This window comes from Thermobia domestica, chromosome 14, assembly GCF_964235325.1.
Source record: "Thermobia domestica chromosome 14, izTheDome1.hap1.1, whole genome shotgun sequence".
Lineage (NCBI taxonomy): Eukaryota > Metazoa > Arthropoda > Insecta > Zygentoma > Lepismatidae > Thermobia > Thermobia domestica.
Window position 1 is genome coordinate 191,480,694 of NC_137467.1, and position 22,977 is coordinate 191,503,670.

The 22,977-nt window shown below is 35.9% G+C and overlaps 1 long non-coding RNA gene across 1 annotated transcript; it reads right to left on the bottom strand.

Moving 5' to 3' along the window:
* Positions 1-7,472: 7,472 nt before the first annotated feature.
* On the bottom strand, positions 7,473-21,545 carry LOC145670764 (uncharacterized). The gene is made up of 3 exons (XR_014128417.1): positions 21,130-21,545; positions 12,029-12,167; positions 7,473-9,155 (listed from the first exon to the last, which is right to left on the bottom strand). It is a non-coding gene; the product is annotated as an uncharacterized LOC145670764 (long non-coding RNA).
* Between the last annotated feature and the right edge of the window lie 1,432 nt (positions 21,546-22,977).

Consider the following 22,977-nt stretch of genomic DNA (forward strand, 5'->3'; position numbering starts at 1 on the left):
ATGAACAATTAGTTACCTACTTAATTGTTATTTTATCTTAATATGATTTCCACTTTTAAAGTGTATTTAAATAACTATTTAAGGCATAGAGTTAGAACTGACAGCTTAGTCGTTAGAACTTGTGTTTAGTGCATTTCAGTGTTTGGTTTCTACGAATATAGTCATGGGTGTAAGCAGACAAGTGATCGCTCCGGCCACTTTTTTTTTTAAAAATACCAAAGTTACAACAAATGCAGAGACATTTTTGGTTTTAGTGTAGAATAAGAAAATGAATGCATTCAGAGACGCAGGCGTTTAATTGCTAGTGAAAAATGTTTAACATTGTGGCCAGTATTTGAAGCTTGATTCATACACATAATCCCTAACGGCTGAGCTATACGGATATTTTGCAGTATCATTATATCATTATATATTTAATTAGTTTATTTGACTCTGTGAATAATTTTTTGAGTTAATTTTATATTCACCATCTATTTGCAGTTAATTGAACAGAATATCAAAAACTCTGATGTATGGAAATGGAAAGTAGAATTCACATTAAGGGCGGAGGGATACTGTCATGACTCTTTATAACATTGTTCTGCTTTTATTTCAGTTGTTTCATATTGTTCACAATGTGTAAAAACTCACAGAGCTCCTGTTCTACTGTGTTTTACAGGACTATAAAAGCTTTATATTTTACAGGACTATGAAGTGCTTTATATTTTTCAGGGTTAAAATTTTGTATTCATTTTAAGGTTAAGATTTTATGTCGAACCCAGAAATGTGTCCCAGTATAAACCGTTGAACCGCTTAAGTTTGACGTGAAACAAATCCATTCCACAAAGCTAAATACTTTCCCTTTTATAAAACTACACATATTTCGTCTTTCTTTAATGATACAGAAAGGTAGTAACATAATTTTATGGATTATTAAATAGACCCTCTACTGTACTTTTAGAAATCTGTTATGTTGCAGCCGAAATAATTTTTCAAATTTCAATTACCAAATTACTATAGGAAATTAAGGAATTACCATTTCGCATTGCAATGATAATCCTTTTCTATACTATTATTAATTAACGTTTCCAATTATTCATTCTGAATCATTCTAAACAATGCTTTTACCTTTCTGTATAAGACACCGTCCTCGGATTCATATTGAAAATAAGTACGTCACTTTATGTGGTTTTATAAACTAGAGAAAAATTTTGTTTTGTACGTAAACGTTAGTTTCACATCGCTACGTTAAGTGGTTCAAAAATTATAAAGCGAGAACAGTTCTGAATTGGGCATAAAATTTTAACCTTCAGAAAGATTAAACACAATTTTAACCCTGGAAACTTTGTCAATATATGGACAACAAAGCAAAAGAGGTTATAACAAATTGAGTCATGGTTATTTCAACTAATAAAGGAGGTTATATTAGACGAGATACTCGGTTACTAGGATTACCTTACCCTATTACATTAACCGAGTAAACGGGTTATTTCAATTAACTGAACAGGTTAAATTAACCGATCTACTCGGTTAAACATTTGCCTTACCTTATTACATTAATCGAGTAAATATGTTATCTTAAATAATTTAATTTGTTATATGAACCGATCTACTTGGTTATACTTTTGTCCTACCGTATTACTTTAACCCAGTAAATGGGTTACTTTAAGTAATTAAATATGTTATATTAACCAAAATACTCGGTTACTGCAGTTGATGCACCCTGTTTCATTAACCGAGCAGTCGGTTATTCCAACATACTAACTAGGTTACCGGTTACAGGCTATGGTAGATAGTGGTAACTACGTGATCGGTTAGCGTACCCCTGTGAGTTATTACACTGTAACCTAGCAATAATAACCTGTAACGCAAGGTTGCTATCACCTTCTCTCGTTAACCTTTTTGGCTTGGCTGCTTGGATACACGTCTCTGTTTTCCATATATTGACAAACTAACATGGTTACTGTCCACCTTTTTCGTGTTTACTTTAACTTTTTTTTTTTTTTTGTGTGCAGGCTCGGTTTGAATCTCTCCGCCACCACATACCTTTTATTACAGTATTTTTATTGATAATTTTTACTTCATTAATTTTTATTTAAATCTCATTTTCCATTGGGAGTGTGACCCCTGTACTTTAAAAAAATTTAGAAAATCATTGACGTTTAAAATCCTTTTCCAATAGTTGATGGGAAAACGACAACCTAAAAAGACCGTATTTCCGACGGATTGCTGCGGCTTTTTTTTTTTTCCGAAGAAAGCGTTTGCAACTAGCAAATTTTGATTGCATAGAACAGTGTTGTTCCTAGTGGTCGTGATAGTGAAAGATGTGCTTTCAGGGGGAAAATGTACTGACTGTTATAAGTTTTTCACATTAGGCGCACAGACATGTTAATTGAATTATTCTTAACGTTCATTATTAGCTGCTCAGTTGTTATTTTTAGTTCGCTTTTAAGCATTTGTAAGTCATTCCCAGATACTTTTCCTCTATATAACACTTAAATCGTACTGAGAATAGTAGAAATGTACTGCGTATGTACCGAGTGCAATATTACTGGTGGGGGGGGGCGCGGTGGCTCAGTGGTAGAGCGTTCACCTCTGGTGTTAGGGGTCTCGGGTTCAAACCCTGCTCCCGCCAAGTGAACTTTGTGGTGGACAAACACCGTATGCGTGGGTTTTCTCGGGGTTCTCCCGTTTATTTACACTTTCTTCATTCCACCATTTCATTCATTATTCATCATCACCGTCTCCTTTAGCCTAACCGGCATAACCGTGGGACGTAAAATTAAAGATTTCATTTCATTTTTATTACTGGTGGGAATCCGCCATGATTTTCATTGCAGTGCTACGCATCTTTTCTGCTGTCTGTCGACTGGTCGGAAAGGCAACTTTCCACCGGCGGCGCTGGCGCATTTTATGCGCCTTTCCGGTTGTTTGCCGACTGCTCGAAAGGACCTCTTTTCGATGTCAGCTTCTCAATTCTCCCACAGGCGGCATCCGACCTCTTGCCGCAGTCGAAAAGTAGCCCTTTGCCGACTGGATATCAACCCTTCAGGAAGGCAAAATTTTCACCACTTTTTAGAGTAGCTTTGCCTAAGTTTGCCTCTGTGCTATGATTTCTCATGAAGGGCACAATTGCTAGTTCTGAAAGTATATAATACTTCCATGTCCCATTCAATTTCTTGTTTTTTGGCTGAAAGTGCTGCAAAAAAGCAAAAAGAACAAATTTTATACTGGGACACACAAAAAATGCAAGTATTATACTTCAAGAACTTCCAAGGGTGCTCCTTGTCGAGAAATCATAGCATGGAGGAAGACTTAGGCAAGACTAATGAAAAACTGATGAAAATTTTGCCTTCCTGAAGCGTTGATTTCCAGTCGGCAAAGGGCCACTTTTCGACGGCGGCAAGAAGTCGGATGCCGCCAGTGGGAGAATCGGGAAGCCGACGTCGAAAAGAGGTCCTTTCCAGCAGTCGGCAAACAGCCGGAAAGGCGCATAAAATGCGCCGGCGCCGCCGTCGAACAGTTGACTTGCCGAGCAGTCGGCAAACAGCCGGAAATGAGCATTAAATGCGCCGGCGCCGCCGTCGGAAAGTTGCCTTGCCGAGCAGTCGGCAAACAGCCGGTAATTAGCATTAACTGCGCCGGCGCCGCCGTCGAGAAGTTGACTTGCCGAGCAGTCGGCAAACAGCCGGAAATGAGCATTAAATGCGCCGGCGCCGCCGTCGGAAAGTTGCCTTGCCGAGCAGTCGGCAAACAGCCGTAAAGGTGCAGTAAATGCGCCGGCGCCGCCGTCGAAAAGATGCCGGCAGAGGGTCGGAAAGAGGTCTTTCCGACTGTTTTGCCGACTCTGGCGGTCGGCAACAGTCGGCAAAGGGCATTATTTTTTACGATTTTCGACCGCTTGCCGCCTCGGCAAAAGGTCGACAATTTTGAACAAGTAGATCGTCGTCCCGCCGCGGACGGGTGCCGGCTGCCTACCGGTGGCCTGCCACCGTCGACGGCGGCAATCCCTCTTGCCGACCGCGGCATCCTGATGGGGATATGTGGATGTGGAAACAGGTTGATACAGAAGAGGGCAGAAAGACGTACAGAAAGTTAAATAATGAATTACGAAGAGAAACAGAGCGAGGGAAGAGTTTTACATAAGAAAATGCGAGAACATAGAAGAATTAGAAAGAGTTGGGAAATATGAGGAAATGTGCAAAAAGGTGAAATCTATGGAATTCGGAGGAAACAAGGTGGTATTATGATGGCAGTAGAAAATAAGAATGGGAAGGTAGTCAGCGAGAGAAATGAGGTCATAGGAAGGTGGAAAGAATACGTTGAAGACTTATATGAGAGTAGGGATAGACCGTGTAGCCTAAATGTTGAAGTAGAAAATGAAGTAGACGAGGACGATAAAGGATTTAGTATTTTTAGGGATGAGTTTGAAAAGGCTATATCCGAGATTAGAAATGGAAAGGCAACCGGAATAGGTAACATACCAATCGAATTCATTAAAAATATAGGAGACAAGGGAAAGAAAGAATTGTTCCGACTATGCAATGAAATATACGAAACAGGAGAATGGCCAAAAGACTTTCTGAAAACGATCATGATACCGATGGCTAAGAAATCGAACCGAAAGAGATGTGAGGATTATAGAACTATTAGTCTCATATCTCATGCAGCTAAAATTCTGCTCCGAATACTGAACAGAAGGTTATATGAAAGAACAAATAAAGAAGTTGAAGAGAAGCAGTTCGGGTTCAGAAGAGGCAAGGGCACAAGAGATGCAATTGGATTATTATGGGCGATCGGTGAAAGAATTATAGAAAAAGGGAAAGAGGTGTATGTTATTTTTATTGATCTAGAAAAGGCTTTTGACCACGTGAATTGGGAATTGTTGTTGGGAGTTCTAACGAAGATGGGGTTGGAATGGAAAGATAGAAGTCTAATAAGAAACTTATACATGAACCAACAAGTAAGCGTTAGGATAGGGGAAGAACTGACGGAAGAGAGTGCAATTGGAAGGGAAGTTCGACAAGAATGCTGCCTCTTGCCAACATTATTTAATGTCTATCTAGAAGAGATAGTGAAAAAGAATTTACATGATGATGATGGCATTTCGGTAGGAGGTAGAATGATTAGATTCATAAGATTTGCAGACGCTATGGCGCTTGTTGCAGAATCTGAAAAGAAAATCAATAAAATGTTAGAAAAAATGAGAAAGGGCTTTGAAGAATATGGGATGAAAATAAATGCTAGAAAGACAAAAGCCATGGAGATTGGAACGAAGGGATCTGTGTCAAATATAAAAGTAGGAGGGGAGAAAATAGAACAAGTGAATAGTTTTCGATATCTGGGTAGTATTCTTAGTAATGACATGAAGTGCGAACGTGAAATAAAAGCAAGGATAGGAATGGCGAGAGAAGCCTTTAGGAGGAAGAAAAGTCTGTTTTGTGGACCTTGAATAAAGAGTTGAGAAAAAGACTCATAAAATGCTTCGTGTGGAGTGTTGTACTCTATGGGGCGGAAACGTGGACATTACGTAAAGGTGATGAAAATCGACTGGGAGCCTTCGAAATGTGGTTGTAGACAAGAGTGGAAAGAATTAGTTGGTTCGAGCGGAAAACGAATGAGAGAGTGTTAGAAATGGTGGGTGAGAAAAGAACACTTTTAGATATTATTAGGAAGAGGAAGAGAAACTGGTTGGGACATTGCCTAAGAAGAGATTGTATCATCCCACACAGCAATGAAATATTTTCAAAACGTTTCTAAAACGTACCATCATTTTCCTTCAGAAAATGTATCCTACTTCCCTTAAGGAAATATATTCCATATATTGTTGAAAACATTTTCCAAATAATACTGAAAATATTTTCGCAATATACTCAAAAACGTTGTAGAAATATTTTATACGCCGTTAGAAAAGTTTTCCGAAAAATGTTTTCTGAATCATTTCCACACATTACTGAAAATGTATTTGAAACGTTTTATACAATGTTAACGGAATGGTTTTTAAAATGTTTCGCATGGAATATTTTAAAATCATTTGCCAATAACACTGAAAATCGTTTGTCTAAAATAAAGAAATTTTTTTCTAAATATTTTTACAATGTATTGGTACTTAGTTGAAATGTTTTCTGAAGATTTTTAATCCATTTTTAACAAAAATTAATGTTCTGTAAAATAACAATTTTAAAATATTTTCCACTCATACCAAAAAATATTTTCTATACATGACAAAAAATATTTAGTGAATATTTTCCGTACATCACAGAAAATATTTAATGAACATTTTCTGTGCATGACAGAAAATATTTAGAGAATATTTTCTGTACATGACAAAATATTTAGAGAATATTTTCTGTACAAGACAGAAAATATTCAGAGAATATAAGGTAGAAATATCAAAAACATTTTCAAATTATTTTCCTTGGTGTTTTGTAACAGTAGAAAATGTTTAGAAAATATTAAACTAGTTTCAGATATGAATTTGTGCTAAGAAAGAAAATATTTACGATTCATTTTTCAAATAGCAATTGATATGTTTTTGATTTGTTATTGCATATAGTTTCAGAACTACTTAAAATACTTTCTAAGGAATTCTGGTTTTCACATAGAATATTTTAAATTCTTTCTGAATATTTTTTCGTAATTACCACGATAACACCTACAGTTTCAAATACATTTCTTTCTTCAATACTGAAGGAAATGCATACTGAACAGTTTTCCAACTCTTGTAAGTTAAAATATCTGGATTTCATTTTTACAAATTGATGGGGTGGTAGAAGTCTGTGTATGTTGGAACCGGTTTAGAACACACGGAAACTTCTATCATCACATAAATTTGTTGAAATAAATTCTAGTATTCTAACTTATGGGTTGAAGAAAGAAATGTATTTCAAACTGTAGGTGTTATGGTGGTAATGACGGAAAAATATTCAGAAAGAATTTAAAATATTTCTCTGCGAAAACCAGAAAATGTTAGAAAATACTTTAAGTACGTTCTGAAACTACATACAATAACAAATCAAAAACATATCAATTGCTATTTGAAAAATAAATCGTAAATATTTTCTTTGTTAGCACAAATTTGTCTGAAACTAGTTTAATATTTTCTTAACATTTGCTACTGCTACAGAACACCAAGAAAAATAATTTGAAAATGTTTTTGATTTGTCTACCTTATATTCTCTGAATATTTTCTATCATGTACAGAAAATATTTTCTAAATATTTTGTCATGTACCCGGGATCCCTTAATATTACAAGGCGACACCACAGGGGGCATTGTGCAGTACAAGTGGAGAAAACTAAATTATCTCGGACACACATTCTATATCTATGTCAATATTCATTTAAAAATATGGAGGAACAATAACAATCGGAACAAATCACATGCATTTTGTGAAAAGTATTTTTAATGGAACTAAAAAAAATGCTATAGTACAGTTTGTTACAGAAGTATTAAAAATATACGAAACTTACAAATACGTGTATATAATGAGTTTTTCTTATAAAGAATCACTATAAAACGTGATCATATCATCATGAAATCATTTTATTGCACCATGACTCTTAACACAAGGACGACGTGGACCACTCAGATGTCCACAGTCGAGGTGTCTTAATTGTGCTCTACGTTGTATGTTTTACACAACACTAAAACAGCTATTGTAGTGCGTAGAATAAATGACAGAGCACAAGGAAGACATCCCAGTTATCAACATGTGAGTGGTTCATGTCGTCCTTGTGTTGAAAGTCATGATGGAATAACTCGAGTATAAAGAAATCAGGTCTACTAAGCTAAAGTACATAATTACAAAAGGAAAGAAAATGCAAGACTGGACTAAGATTTGAACCTGTAACTTCAACTTACCGTATCGATGCATTAACCACTAGGCTACTCACTGTTTCCGAATAGTCATTCATTCTACCACTCCTGAAGTCAGTTCTCAAGCAACCAGACCGCAATGACTATACCGCAACTTGTGAAGTACTTGGGCAACTAGTGTCTATACTACAGAACCCCACTGGTGGTAAGATTCATACATGATAAATGGGGAAAATAACTTATTTTATATCATGTAAATATTTAATGCGATATACAATCGATTATTTCTTTGAGTTATAGTATATAATAGAGAAATTATCCTTAAAATGATCTAAATTCCACCATCCTACATTCCTTATGATTACATAACAAACCGAAAGCCAAATAAAGGAATGAACCTTCAAAAGACAATACATAAAATAAAATCCTGTACATTTATTGAGAATAATTACAGTAATAATTTATTAAATTTTACATTAAGTATACATTTGTAGTACACAATATATTTACTGTGAATATATAAACAAAAAGTCTATATTAATTTAAGTCTACTAATTACATACCGTACATTATAATAGTTTGAAATGTATATACACCTCATCAGTGTATCAATTTTAACAAGTTTTATTTAACATTAAAAAAAAACACTTTGTAAGAAAAGTTTGAACAGAGTTGCATCTTACAAGCTCTTTCCCACACCCTAGTATTGTAGTTCAGAAGATGACTGTACCAATCACCGAAAACCAAGCAGCAGAATCATGCGTTTACTTACGTCCCCCCTCCCCTCAACACACACAAAATAAGTTAAACTATTTCTTGAAAAGTTCTCTGTCACCTTCATCCAAGAATATATTTAACGATACGAAGTAGGTATATTATATATTACTTTAGAATCTGAAGTGTGATTTAACTGCCATAAATTAAAACAGCATAATATGCACGCAAATTAGCTTAAATGAGTACCATACACATCACACGAAACGAGCTACGCCAATAAAAAAAAAAATCACAGTCAATAAGAATTAATTAGATCTTCAGTCTATATTTTTAAATTGGTGTTATGTTGACGCTATGAATTTTGGGCTTCCTATACTAAATGTCTCTATGCCAAACTCTCTATATATACAACGTTTTTCGTCGAATCTGCAAATTGAGCAAGCCGCGCGCTAATGATGGGAGGCTGATGATAGTTCATCACATAGGAAGACACTTTGAAATGCTAGGTGAGTCACAACACTTTCTTCCTTTTTCTGGGATTCATCCTTACTTACGGTCAAATTTGGTACCGTCTATGTAGTACCTGTGTGCGGCGTACCTTGAAATCATCTCGGTTGATAGCCTCCAAACACATTGGACTCCTAAAATAAAGCAATTGTAAAATTACTATTTGTAGCATGTGTGGCAAAATTTAAAAACGAAAGATATCTCAGAATCAAGGTTAAGTCAAACGAAGCGTTTTATGCGTTTTTTTTATCTTACCTCAGGCTATCCAAAATACTAAAACATTGTTTCCTATACTTTTGGAAGTTATATACTAAATATCTTAATAAATATCACTCAAATTTGGTACGCTGAAAAAGGTATAGTGTAGATATAGAATTGAAACTATGATCCAAACTTAAAATAATGATATTACAGAACACAATAAACTTAATTTAGGATGAAAATGGAAATTGTAGATGCATGAGTATTACTGAGCGAAGGAAGGAAAGTAACTCAGCTGGGTTACGAGTTTGACAGTTCATACACAGAAATCGTTCGGTGGTTTATATTTCCTGCTTCGACTTAAAAGATAAAGAAGATAAGCTCGCTTTAAAAAGAGTTAAAAAGAAAAAAACTTTTAAAAGATTTAATTTATTCTGAATTTTTGTTCAGTATTTGCAAATAAATAATGTAGAAAACCGACACAGAGCTTGCCCGCTGGACTCTGGCGCCCAAATCCCAACTCCGCTATATGCATGCCTGCCATAAAGTAATAGAGATAAAAACTTTTTTACAAAAGTGCAGATTAAGCCTAGCTTAATATTTACATTTTTTTTAACGATACCTACAGTATGGCGCTAAATTCGTCGTACAAAAGCAGAGGAATGTTTCCTGAGAGTAAAACAAACAAAAAAGTTCCAATAAACTTACGGCGAAAAGCCCATCGTTCACGTGTTATAGGCTGCCGAAAACATGAAAAAATCAATTGTAAAGGTCCATAGCTCCAAAACTATGGGACCTACCAAAGTCGGGTCAAGACTTCACTTAGGAACTAATATGTGCTCTATTCAAAAATACATGTTTTAGAATCCTAAGGTACTCACGCAACAATTTTTATGGAGGTAGTTGGAGAATACTTTATATCATAGGCCCGTAGTCAAACTCCCTCTATAAACATTGTTGTGGAAGCACCTCAGGATTCTGAAACACGCATTTTTGGATAGGGAACATACTAGGCTCTAAGTGAAGTCTTGACCGGACCAAGGTAGGTCCCAAAGTTTTGGAGCTATGAACCTTTAAAGTTCATTTTTTCATGATTTCAGCAGCCTATAACACATAAACGATGGGGTTTTCGCCCTATGTTTATTGGATTTTTTTTGTTTTTTTTTTTACTCTCAGGAATCACCCCTCTGCTTTCGTACACAGAATTTAGCGCCATACTGTATAAATTAATAAGGTAGAAGTATATGTGGTCCTTCTCACTATGCTCACTTATATATATATATATATATATATATATATATATATATATATATATATATATATATATATATATATCTTAAAGGCTAGTGATAAATAACACCAGCCCTCTGCTCCTATACCACCCTGTGATACCGGAGCAGGACGTTTGGGAGCGAGACGTTTGGACGCAAAGCCGTATATCTAAATAGGTTAATCTACTTAAATGGGTTATATTGTACTTCAAAAATAGAAACCGGATGATTACGTACTAAAAGCCTTAAAAATAGGCATTAATATCACTAAAACTCAAAAAATAACTGCACAACCTAAAATTAAGAAGTTCGGAAAGGTTAAATTTGATCCACATTTTCTTTAAAACGCCATGGCAGTCACTGAAAGTCTCAGTTGCAACAAATGCTTAATTTAGTTCTAATATTTTTTTTGTATAATGCAAAAAAAAAGGGGGGTCTAATTATTTTGTTTTTAGAAATGAAATGAAATGAAATCTTTGAGTTTTACGTCCCACGGTTATGCCGGTTAGGCTAAAGGAGACGGTGATAATGAGAGATGAGGGAAATGGTGGAATGAAGAAAGTGGGAGGAAACGGGAGTACCCCGAGAAAACCCACGAGCACGGTGTTTGTCCACCACAAAGTTCACTTGGCGGGGGCTGGGATCGAACCCGGGACCCCAAGCACCAGAGGTGAACGCTCTACCACTGAGCCACCGCGCCCCCCATTTTGTTTTTAGAATGATATACCCTAATTTCAGGAAAATCGGAGACAATGACCTGCAGAAATTTTTCTCAGCATGAATCTATATTGGGCTAAAATAAAATTTGCTGTAGGCATCCTACAGCACCCCAAAGTAAACTTCTGTGAAGCTATCTTTACAATATCTCTAACGTAAAGAATATTCATAACTTCATAGCAATTCATAACACTGCATTACTGCTTATTACTACGTATTTGCAACACAGATAATTGGAAAGGAAACAACAGTGAAATCTAATATACCTATTGAATAATTTACTCTATCTTATGTTACAATTACCATGACATTAACATTCCATGACGGAATTATGGGCCAAATCCAGCATTATTCTGCAATGTCAACAGTTTCAAAATTCTGTACGGCGAATTCTTTCATCAGCTTGAATCTATTTTCTTCTTTCAGTTCAGGTGAATTTGAGTTTAACGTCCCGTGAACAGCGAGGCCATACAAAACGTGAACCTACTGATTAACGTGGAATCCGAACCACGACGTGAGCTCTCGTCGGGAATTTTCTTCTTTTCTTGGGCGAATCGTCTTCTCGAAGCATTGCCTCGTGTCCTGCTTCTCTTTTTTTTATTCGAAATGCATCAATAAAGCGCCAAATCAACCAATGTCGTTTCTTTACGTTCGATATATTATAAAGAACAGAAGTTTGTTTATTTTGGGGTGTCATTGGCTACCTACAGTAAATTTTATTTGACACATTCTTTCTATTTATAGAACTATAGAGTCTCAACTATATGGTATAATGGGCATATCGAATAATAATAATAAAACATTCAATAAATACTTACTTCCTGAACTACCCAATACATAGCATAAAGAACACCATTTTCATTCCAAAACCAGTTCGTATTCATCTTTTCTGATCTCTCGGAACAGGTCAGTAATTAATAAACATTTCTTATGTTTTGTACCATGTGTTTTAATAATCTATTATAGAAAAAGAAAATGCAAAAAATTAAAATATGTACAGTATTTTACAAATTTTAAGTCACATCTTTATAGTAACTAAAAATTAATGAGAAACGTACATTGTTTTTAACTTAAATTAGATATCTGGTGCTTTCCATTTCAATTGAGGCAAAAATAAAAAAATAAATAAAAATAAAATTGTACCATCACCATCTCAGATATTGTTCAAACTTTTTTTAATAGAAACTAGACGTGTTTTAAGCGACCCGTATTTTTTTTTCGGAAAAAAAATTTCCACCAAGTAATGGGCCATCAAGGACGGGGAGTACAATTCATGAATTGTAGAAGACGTGGAAAATGGTCAAATTTGGAGCCTCACAATTCAGCTATGGAGACATGTAGAGTTATAATTCTTGTTGCAGTATGCACATAGGGATATAAATAAACTATATTTTATTATAGTTTGATTTGCGTATGCGTATCTTTTTGTACATAAATTAACAAATGAACGTAAGTTTATGTGAAAAGTCGAAGTTTATGCTTTCTTCCGGTTCGAATTTTAAATTCCGTTTTCAAGGTTGGTAAGACCTAGTTACCCGCTTCCCCCCCCCCAAAAAAAATATCGCTTCTGTGTGCAACCGTTTTATCGCAAAAAATTCGAGAAATCGTCAAATTTTCAAAAATCGTCATTTTCTCGAAAACATCATAATTTAAAATTCTTAAATTTTGTCAGATGGTTCAACTGTACATGAATAATAAACACCAAATAGCATTCTCGACCAATGCTTCATGAATGAACTACAGCCTTTTTAAGTTAGCGAACTTTCTTTAACTTAGAAGTCACAGTTGGCAACAATGAAAACAATGAAAGTGTAAAAAAATGTTACCGCAAAGCATCGTGTAAAATTTCAAGATACAAATTCTATTTTACTGCATGTGAACTTCGCTTAAATTGGACTGTTATTCTGCAAAGGCAAGTTCAGAATGATCACTGGAAAAACGAGCAAATGTCCTTCTTTACGGGAGTGATATATTATTATGAAACAACTGACAGTTTTGCCGTAATAAATGATGACAAAACACACAATTCGGCTCGTACTCATAGCCATGAATAAGATTCTAAAAATACTGGAAGAAAAGCGATAATATATGTTATAGAAAAATGTTCGAACACGTGAAAAATAAGTGTCTACAATTTGATAAACCGTTTCAGTGATTTCTGATGGTGCTGCACTCCACTTTAAAAATTGCTTTCAGATGTCCAAGATGCAGACAGGTCCGATAAAGCAGTGGCTTTTCAGTGAAATCGGCCGTGGTAAGGGTCTCTGCGACGTATTGGGGAGAGGGGGGATAAGAATGTGGCAACCCGGGAAAACGAAAAACAGATTCACAGTATTAAACCTGCAGAAAAATTCGTGAGTATAGTGCAAGTACCAACTCCGGGTATTACTCTCGTCTTGTTGCCAAAAACCGAATTCGACAATTAAAAAAAAAAAAGTGGGAAAATGTGCGACCGGTAACTGGTATTTACCGAAGTCATATTTGGCTTTTATGGCAGTAACGGGTCATCATGGACTAACTTCATGCTTTCCCCAAAATCGAGCTTCTGCAATTCAAAGTGTAGATTTAAGAAATCTGCAAAAATGAACTTTTGTTACATGCATATATGATAACCAGTGATGGATAGCAGAAATATTATCAATAAATCATAAATTACATGAAATTGCAGTGTTCTTTGTGTTTCCAGGAGGCGCGGTAGCTCAGTGGTAGAGCGTTCACCTCCGGTGCTTAGGGTCCTTGGTTCGATTCCAGCTCGCGCCGTGTGGACTTTGTGGTGGACAAACACCGTGCTGGTGGGTTTTTCGGAGTTCTCCCGTTTCCTCCCACTTTCTTCATTCCACCATTTCTCATAATCATTGTCTCCTTTAGCCTAACCAGCATAAACGTGGGACGTAAAACGCCCAAGATTTCATTTTATTTTTTTCTTTGTTTCCACATGGACCTTCAACAGGGTTGAGTTGATTTTAGTTTAGCGTCCCTTTCAGCAGCGAGGCTATATGAGACGTGGACCTACAGATTAACGTGGAATCCGAACCACATGAGCTCCCGCCGGGAATCGAACCCGGGTCTCCCACGCCAAAGGCGCGTACGCTAACCGCTTAGCCACGGAGGAGCTCCGGACCTTCAACAGGGTACACGTTTCCAGAAGAGAATAAGAGAAGAGAATATAAGTGTTTTGTGACTATCGACAACGTGCTACGAGTTGTGAGTGCACCAACACCTATTGGAGCATCTGCCATGGTGACATGCTATTAGCGAAGAAGACACTAAGCAAGCAAATAATTACTTCAGAGTGGAAAAAATCAGTGAAACTTTGTTTCCGAAAACCATTTTAAGTAAGTTTAAAATTTGTTTCGTAATCGTAATTTTCACCTCAGGTTACATCGGTTTAAGAAAACGGAGTAGGGGGAGGCTCATTTTATTATTTCAGAGAGCCTTTTTGATCAAAATAATAAAAAGGAGCCAGGAAAAACTTTTATCCTTTATTTAATGAATGTGAACCACAAACATCATCAAATTGTTGCACTTTCATTGTTTTCAGTGTTGCCAACGGTGATATTGAAGTTAATGAAACCTCGCTAACTTCAAGAGGCTGTAGTTCATTCGTGAAGCATTGGTCGACAATGCTATTTGGTGTGTTTATTATTCATGTAAAGTTGAACAATTTGACAACATTTCAGGATTTTAAATTATGGTGATTTCGAGAAAGGTGATTTTTGAAAACTTGACGGTTTCTCGAATTTTTTGCGACAAAACGGTTGCACACACAAGCAATACATTTTCTTTCGAAGCGGGTAACTAGGTCTTACCAACCGTAAAATAGAATTTTAAAATTCGAACCGGAAGTGCTCGAAAGAAAGCATAACCTTCGACTTTTCAGATAAACTTACGTTCATTTGTTAATTTATGTACCAAAAGATACGCATGCGCAAACCAAACTATAATAAAATATATTTTATTTATATCTGTATGTACACTCATGTCCAAAATGATTGTCGCATATCTATAACTGTCTTCTTGTAAGAATATAATTTGATAATGATTTTGCAGGGTACTATAGATACTGATACTACATGTATAATCGGGAAATGTATACTCGTAGTAAATTTCAGAAGAAAAGAATTACAAACACGAAAATTAGAATGAGTAAAACAAAATGTTGCTAAATTGACAAGAAAGTTTTATTTTCGTTTTATTGTTCTTATTTACTGCTCTTTTGACATGAAATTTGCCACATACATCGTCCTTCCCGATTATACACATACTACATTATAAGAAATATCGGACAAATTCGTTATCAAATTATATTCCTACAACAACATATTTATAGACATGCGACAATAATTATTGTCATGAGTGTACATACCACAACAAGAATTATAACTATCTGTCTCCATAGCTGAATGGTGAGGCTACGAAGTTTACCATTTTCCACGTCCTCTAAAATTCGTAAATTGTACTTCCCGTTTTGATGGCCCATTACTTGGCGGGAAAATCTTTTCCGACAACAAAAAATACGGGTCATTTAAAAAACATGTCTAGTTGCTATAAAAAAAGTTCCAATAATATCTGAGATGGTGATGCTATTTTTTTCTTTTTTCTTTTTTTTTTTTTGCTGAGTTGAAATGAAAGGCGCAAACCATTATTTATGTTATTTATATGTTGATTCATTTTGCAATAGCAATCTACATGTAATATATCGGAGCCTTATATCTATTATAATATTTATCATAGGTAGAAATACGTAATACGTAATGCATAGTACTCCGTAAGGAAGCTATTATGAACTCAAAGCATTATGTAAAGTGATGATGCAGAACCACAGGAGTGAAGTAAAGCCATATTAGATGTAAGGCATAGTTGTATGGGATATAAAATTTTTACACTACCTTCGGTTACGTGCATATCCACCGTCGCTGACATGCCCGCTCCATACGGAAGCACACTAAGCTCATCCTGCTACGCCCTTGTGCTCACTCTGTTAATAATATTCGTGCTTTTCAGTGGCTATCTAGCACTGGTTAGTTCGTATTTTTCGCACTGTCGTTCTATCATTGCTTTTTTTTTTTATGGTAATCTTTACTTTCAATTTTCAATACATATATATTTGCGCCTGATTTACATAAGAGTTGTACTTCTGCACTTCTGATGCACAGAGTTAAGTTGTTCTAAAGGAGAATATACTTTCGGAAAGAAGAACAGGTTACAAATACAAAACATACCTAAAATATAAAAACTTACTCTTTTCTTTATCATAGCACTATCGTATTCTAGATTCCTCACCCAACTAAATGAGGATTTCACTTACGAAGTATCAATAACACTAAAACTGTATTCTGTAACCATAGCCGCCCGCTGCAGGGAGCACTTGCTTTAACAATGGATTTTCCTAATTAGTATTAAAATATGCTAAATTTTTTATTCACACACAACAGTTAGTAAAGTTAGCAGTGAGTTGTAATAATTGTATTTTACATTAAATATTATGTGGTTCTAGGTATTTGTATCCGTGACTTTGCTTGTATGTCGGTCCTTTTGCCCACTCCCCCCTGTAAAAAAGTCCCGTGGGAGTTACTATGTCTACATTTCCCTTTAAAATTCGCTTATATACTACATATACATCTATATAGCAACTAATTTTTAATAAAGATGAATATATTTATGATTACGCCAACCACACGATTAAATTAATCGAGAGCCGTAATTAGTAGACACTACTTTAATTGGTTAGTGCATCGCATACACGACAATGACAACTAGCATATCTGAGGATGTTTCATACTGTGACCAGAAAACTTTACTTCGAAATATCCCATACTGCAGCTAATTTAATATTATATAAGAATTTCGATACTCGAAAAGAAAGATCAATTGAGACGTGTTAATTTATCCTGAATAACTGAGTCCTTCAACCAAGGAAGAGGGGTTCAAATAACTAATTGTCTATAACAGCCCAAGTACCGGCAATAATTAAGTGCAATGAGCAATTACAAAGACGAGACGGCTATTTTTACCGCAAAACTGTACAGCTGTTATTCCTTTTGCTTAATGTAATCAAGTAAGTTGGTTAACACCTTTTGACAATTTTCTTGGTAACTAAAGGTCAGAAGGTATAGCGTCGTTGGCTTCCCGCACTTGGACCTGCTCGTCACTGGGGGTGTGGTAAGAGGATAGCAAATCACCAGCCACCATTCACTGCGCTCAGCGAGCCACGAGTAACCAAGCTGGCAACTCCCCATAAACGTCACTACAACTTTTCATGGGAAAGCAACGACGTTATACCTTCCGTACTATAGTAATCCAGGAAAAGGCAAAGTGTAGTTTCACTGAGTACTGCTCGGTTACTATTCGGCTACACGACTTCTAGCGTAGTTTTAACCGAAATTCGACTACCAGCAGCTAAGTTATCATTTAATTCTTACTCTGCACACGAAAAGAAAAAAAAAAGTTCATATGGACCCGTGGTCAAACGTCTATACTTACAGGCTGCCGAAAACGTGGGAAAAGGAAATTTAGAGTTCCAGAGTTCCACTACTGTGAGACCGATCCCAGTCGAGTCAACACATTACTTAAGAGCTACTACGTGCCCTATCCAAATATCCATATTTCAGAATCTTGTGGCACTTACACATTAATTTTTATAGAGCCAGTTGAGGAATACTCAGAAAAGTTGAAGTGCTCATAAACTGTCCATTGATACGCAAGCACCGCAGTATTCTGAAACATGGGTATTTGAATAGGGCACATACTAGTTCTTAAGTGATGTTTTCCTTGACTGCGCACGGTCCCACACTGAGCTATAGATTTTTAAAGTTTATTTTCTTATGTCTTCGACAGTCTATAGCTTCGGAAGTATGGACTTTTGACCACAGGTCCATATGAACTATTTCTTTGCTCTGATGTGACAAATCACCTCTGTAGGTTTGATGCTTTAAATTTTCTTACATCCTATATATATACCAGGGTTGGCTGGTTTAAACCAGCTGGTTTTTTCAAAAAAAAACCAACTGGTTTTTACCAGAAAACGAAAAAATGTTCGTAAAAGTGTAAGTGTTTGTAAAATCTTGATGAACAGACATTTGTGGGTTATCACGTTTTACTCCCATTATTCGTGTTATATTCAGACCTAAATTCCCCATGCATTACTCAAAAAGATTATACTACCAAAGCAACTTTTTTTTTAAGCTCATAAATGTTTGTAATTTTTTTGTAGTTATTATTGTTATGTAATTGCAATCAAAGAAAAATACTAAATATTGTTTCGTTTCAATGTTTACTATTGATAAAATACTTCGAAATGCCGTACTTTGTGTGTGTGTGTGGGGGGGTCATACAGACCCCACGAGAGGCAGTTAGTGAAATGAGAAGTATTTCTGGTATCTATTTATGTATAAATGAGTCTGAGCCAAAGTGGACTCAAATAATTCGTATCTTTATTCACTTTTCTTACTGATATACAAATTAAGTCGCTGTATTTCTTTAATTTGTATCAACAAAAGTCGTTGTTAACTAACTTGGACTAAATTAGTTCTTCTGTACTCTGTAGTACTTTGAAATTGTCCATATGTAATTCTGTATAATAATTTCACTTGTGGAGCTGTTTATCTTTTTGCTCTTCTGAATTTACTCTTGACAATTATATCAAGAAGCATGTAAAGATCAGTTCAACGTATTTTTATGAGGATTCCTTCGTGAGTGAGTCGGCAGACGTATCGCATTTGTGGCTAATTAGTCCTGGTTCCGAGTTCAAATGGAGGACAATTTCTCTCGGATGTAACTCGAGAAGCGGTTTTTATTCCGCATTAAGCTTATGTGACCCCTTCCAGCATAACCCGGTTGTTGCATAATAACATCAAGATGAAACAAACTTATTTCTGTCCATATATGATATGAATATATAGAGCAAATTATTTAAATCAAACAAACCTGGTTAAACAAAAAAAAGTTTTTTTGTTTTTTTTTCAACAAAAACATGATTTTTGCCAACCCTGATATATACTAATATAAAGAAACGTGGAGAAAGTTATATTGTCTACTGTAACGGTTAGTGACATAACCAAGAAGGCAGCAATCTTCTAGAACACAGGCTCGTTTTCCCATTTAGCAATAACCTCTGGTGCTTGGGGTCCCGGGTTCGAACCCTGCCTCCGCCAAGTGAACTTTGTGGTGGACAAACACCGTGCTCGTGGGTTTTCTCGGGGTTCTCCCGTTTCCTCCCACTTTCTTCATTCCACCATTTCACTCATCTCTCATTATCACCGTCTCCTTTAGCCTAACCGGCATAACCGTGGGACGTAAAACTCAAAGATTTCATTTCATTTCCATTTAGCAGTAATAAAAACAGAAAACAACGTGCCCTGCGTTGCACTAACCCGTCTCCACTCGCTAACGCTCACTCGGCATTATTATGTGAATTAAATGTAAAGCTTTGGTAAAGAAAGAAACCAATTATTACACTTTTAGCCAAAAAGTAGGCGACGACCAACTTCGGAATAAATAGTTGTTAGTGTGCTATTCCACTATCATCGTTTATGCGCGTAACCCCCGTCGATGACGCGCCTGCTCCCTACGGGCGCACCCTTATCACTCGGGCTTTCGTGCTGCACTTCTGCCCTGACTCAGTTAGATAGCACTCGCGCTTTTCAGTGGCTACCTAGCACAAACTGGGGCTTAAGTTTAGAGTTGCCCCTCCAGTCTGTAGGTGCCCTTGGACTTTGCAACATACAAAAAACAGTGCTTAAAGTATTAAAAAATTATTACATTTCACTTAACTTTAGTACTCCGTTGGCTTTACAAAAATTTAAAAGGTTTTCTTCATTATTTTTGAGGGGTTAAATTCCAAAGTTGGGCGTCCGTTTCCAGCGAAAGTTTTAAAATTTACAGGAAATATATGGATAATTTGATCGTTTGTGTGCTTAATAATATATAAGTGTCTCGAAAAATATGTTTATTTGTTATATATAAGCGGTTATAAACATGGGACTATATGGCGAGCGGAGGGAACTACTTGGCACAAGGTAACCAAACAGTTGCATTATGGGAAAGAAACTAGCATTTATGTTACCAACATGGGGAATGTACAAGGGCAATGAACTAGCAATTTTAACATTTGTGAAGGAATACATTGATAACGAGCAAAATCTTTTAAAAGTTTGTGAAGAGCACAGATTAATGAACCTAATAACAAATTGCAGAAAGTGTGGAAAGGAGATAACAGTGAAAAAACTTGACGAAAGCGGACGCCCAACTTCGGAATATATGCCTTTTTGAGCATTCATTACACCTGTTTGCCATATTTTACAACTACTATGCTGCTGAAACCTTCCGCGAATGCTCCGCATCCGGCAAATAGTACTAACTTCCACATATCTTTTCTCGTATTAAACATAACTCTCATACCGAACTTAAATTCCTAAACATCAAATAAAAACTTCAAATTATCATTTCTTACCTCATTTCTCCTGTAAATTTTCCTGACTTTTATAAAAAGCGGTGCAGATTGACATAAGGAGAGGTCAGTATAAGGACAGTATGGACGTACAACATAAAAACTACAGTGCATAAGGGTAAGACACGCCCCAACTACGCATCGATAAGTAGGGCCCTTTGAAAAAATATAGTAGAGTAGGGTATGGTAAAGTAGAGTAAGATATAAATAAGTAGGGTAGAGTTTAGCTTAAGGTTAGGTAAGTTTTGATTCTTTTTCATAAAATTATTAATGTGTAATTTCTCCTTTCTGAGTGAGAGTATCTGCTGGAGCGGGCGTTGTAAATTAACCTGTGCATAAATCACAAACCAGTTTGGGGTTGAGGGGCAACTCTAAACTTATGCCGTTAAGAGAAATACAAAGCTCTACCCTAACCTGAAAATGGAAGAAATTTGTCAAATGTTATAAATATATAAATAAATAAAAACTTACTTGTTTCAAATGTTAGCTTCTTTGCTTCTTTCTTTCTTCATCACTATTAACAGTGTTTTTCTCGCCTCCGACTTAAATGTAGTCTTAGTAGGCTCCAAATGCTAAATTCGTTAGGTGATCTCTATTGAACATTTTGACTTGTTACTATTTTCTTCAATGGAAGGAATATTTCAAGCAATTTATTTGTATTCATCTTCAGAAATGAATGATCCACCAGTATCTAACACTCATTTGTTTTCAAATCTCGCTGGTTCAAATCAGCGCTGCCAGACTGACAGTTCGGAATTATTCCAAAACCTGATCGAAATTATGCTAGATTCGGTCAAATTATGCTAGATCCTCATAATTACTATTTCAGGAGTTTTAAAAGAAAAAACAACGAAGTTGAGATACGATAACGTAACTTAAAATACGCAGAGCTCAAGAATGCGTGGATAGAACTCAATACTTCAAGCACCAAAGCTTAACTCAACTAAACTAGTGCAGTCGTTCCCAGACTCAATGGCGTATATATCGTATAAATGAATGCAAAGTGTTTGTTTACATATTTTGAAAGAAAATTACCTAGCAGCATAAACGGAGTTGGGAATTGTGTGCTGGGGGGGGGGGGCAAATTTTTGGTCGGTCCCTGACCTTTCATTTCAGGAATAAAGGTGGTCATGAAGTCAGAAATAAAGATGGCGAAATTGTCAAAAAGTTGGCAGGGGATAATGGCCCCCATAGCTACGACCATGCCTCGCAGTTAAAGAATTAGAAAACCGTGGGTGAAGCCACAAAAAAAAAAAAAAAAAAAACAAAGCCATTTTTAACTTACTTCGGAAAATAAGACTGCCTGTATGGTTTACCGACTATATGAATCGATGAAAGAGGATACATTTCTGCCGTTTTTTTTTCTTCCCACGACCAACTTGTTTCTCATCTTCAGGTTTTACGGCTTTTTGATAAACTTGCTGAAATTATGCTAGATTTGGGTAGGATGCTAAAAGCAAGATGCTAGATCTAAAGAAATGCAAATTATGCTAGATCTAGCATCATTATGCTAGATCTGGCAACGCTGGTTCATATACTTTCCCCTGGCGCTGCATACTACAGGTAATAGAATGACGTGTAAGGCTGCGCCTTCATTGCTTCCGAATGCGATTGCGAATGCGAATCAAGTTGCAATGTCTCTTTCAACGCTTCAATGTGAAATATTTTTGCTTCAAAATTCGTACCTTAAAATCTTGAGAGCACGAAGAAGACGAATGCGGATAAATGACATATTTTGCACATTCAAAGGATGAATGGCATTTCCTTTGTGTGCAAAATAGACTGAATGTCGCTCCCTTTATTATTATGCTTTCGTGGTAACCGCTACTATTTTCACTTTAAATAAATTAACTAAATAAGATTAGAGATTACAGAATCAATCTACTTTCTACGTAACTTTTCTCCATGAGTAAAAGGAACCCGTTTTTGCTATTTCGAACATATTTGTCAATAATTACATATATTCCTAAAATCATTATTTAAGGAACAGAAAGGAAAAATAAATTGAATAAAAAGTTGGAGTTCATGTATTAATTAAATCTTCATATTTTAAAGACAAAACAAAGAAAAATATACATACCTTCCACGCCAAGTTCCTTGCTTACATCTGCCCATAATTTGTTCACGACGTGTCGTTTGTGATAATCTGGATAAGCTTGGTTCCACAATGCAACTTTATCAAAAGCACAATTTATTAAACCATGAACATCTACTTCTATCTTAATTTTTATTTTTTTTTTTTTATTTTATCTCCGCACCTTGCAACGTCGTCTGCTATCACGCAAAACAAACTTTATTTCTCTCGTAGCGCTCAATTCC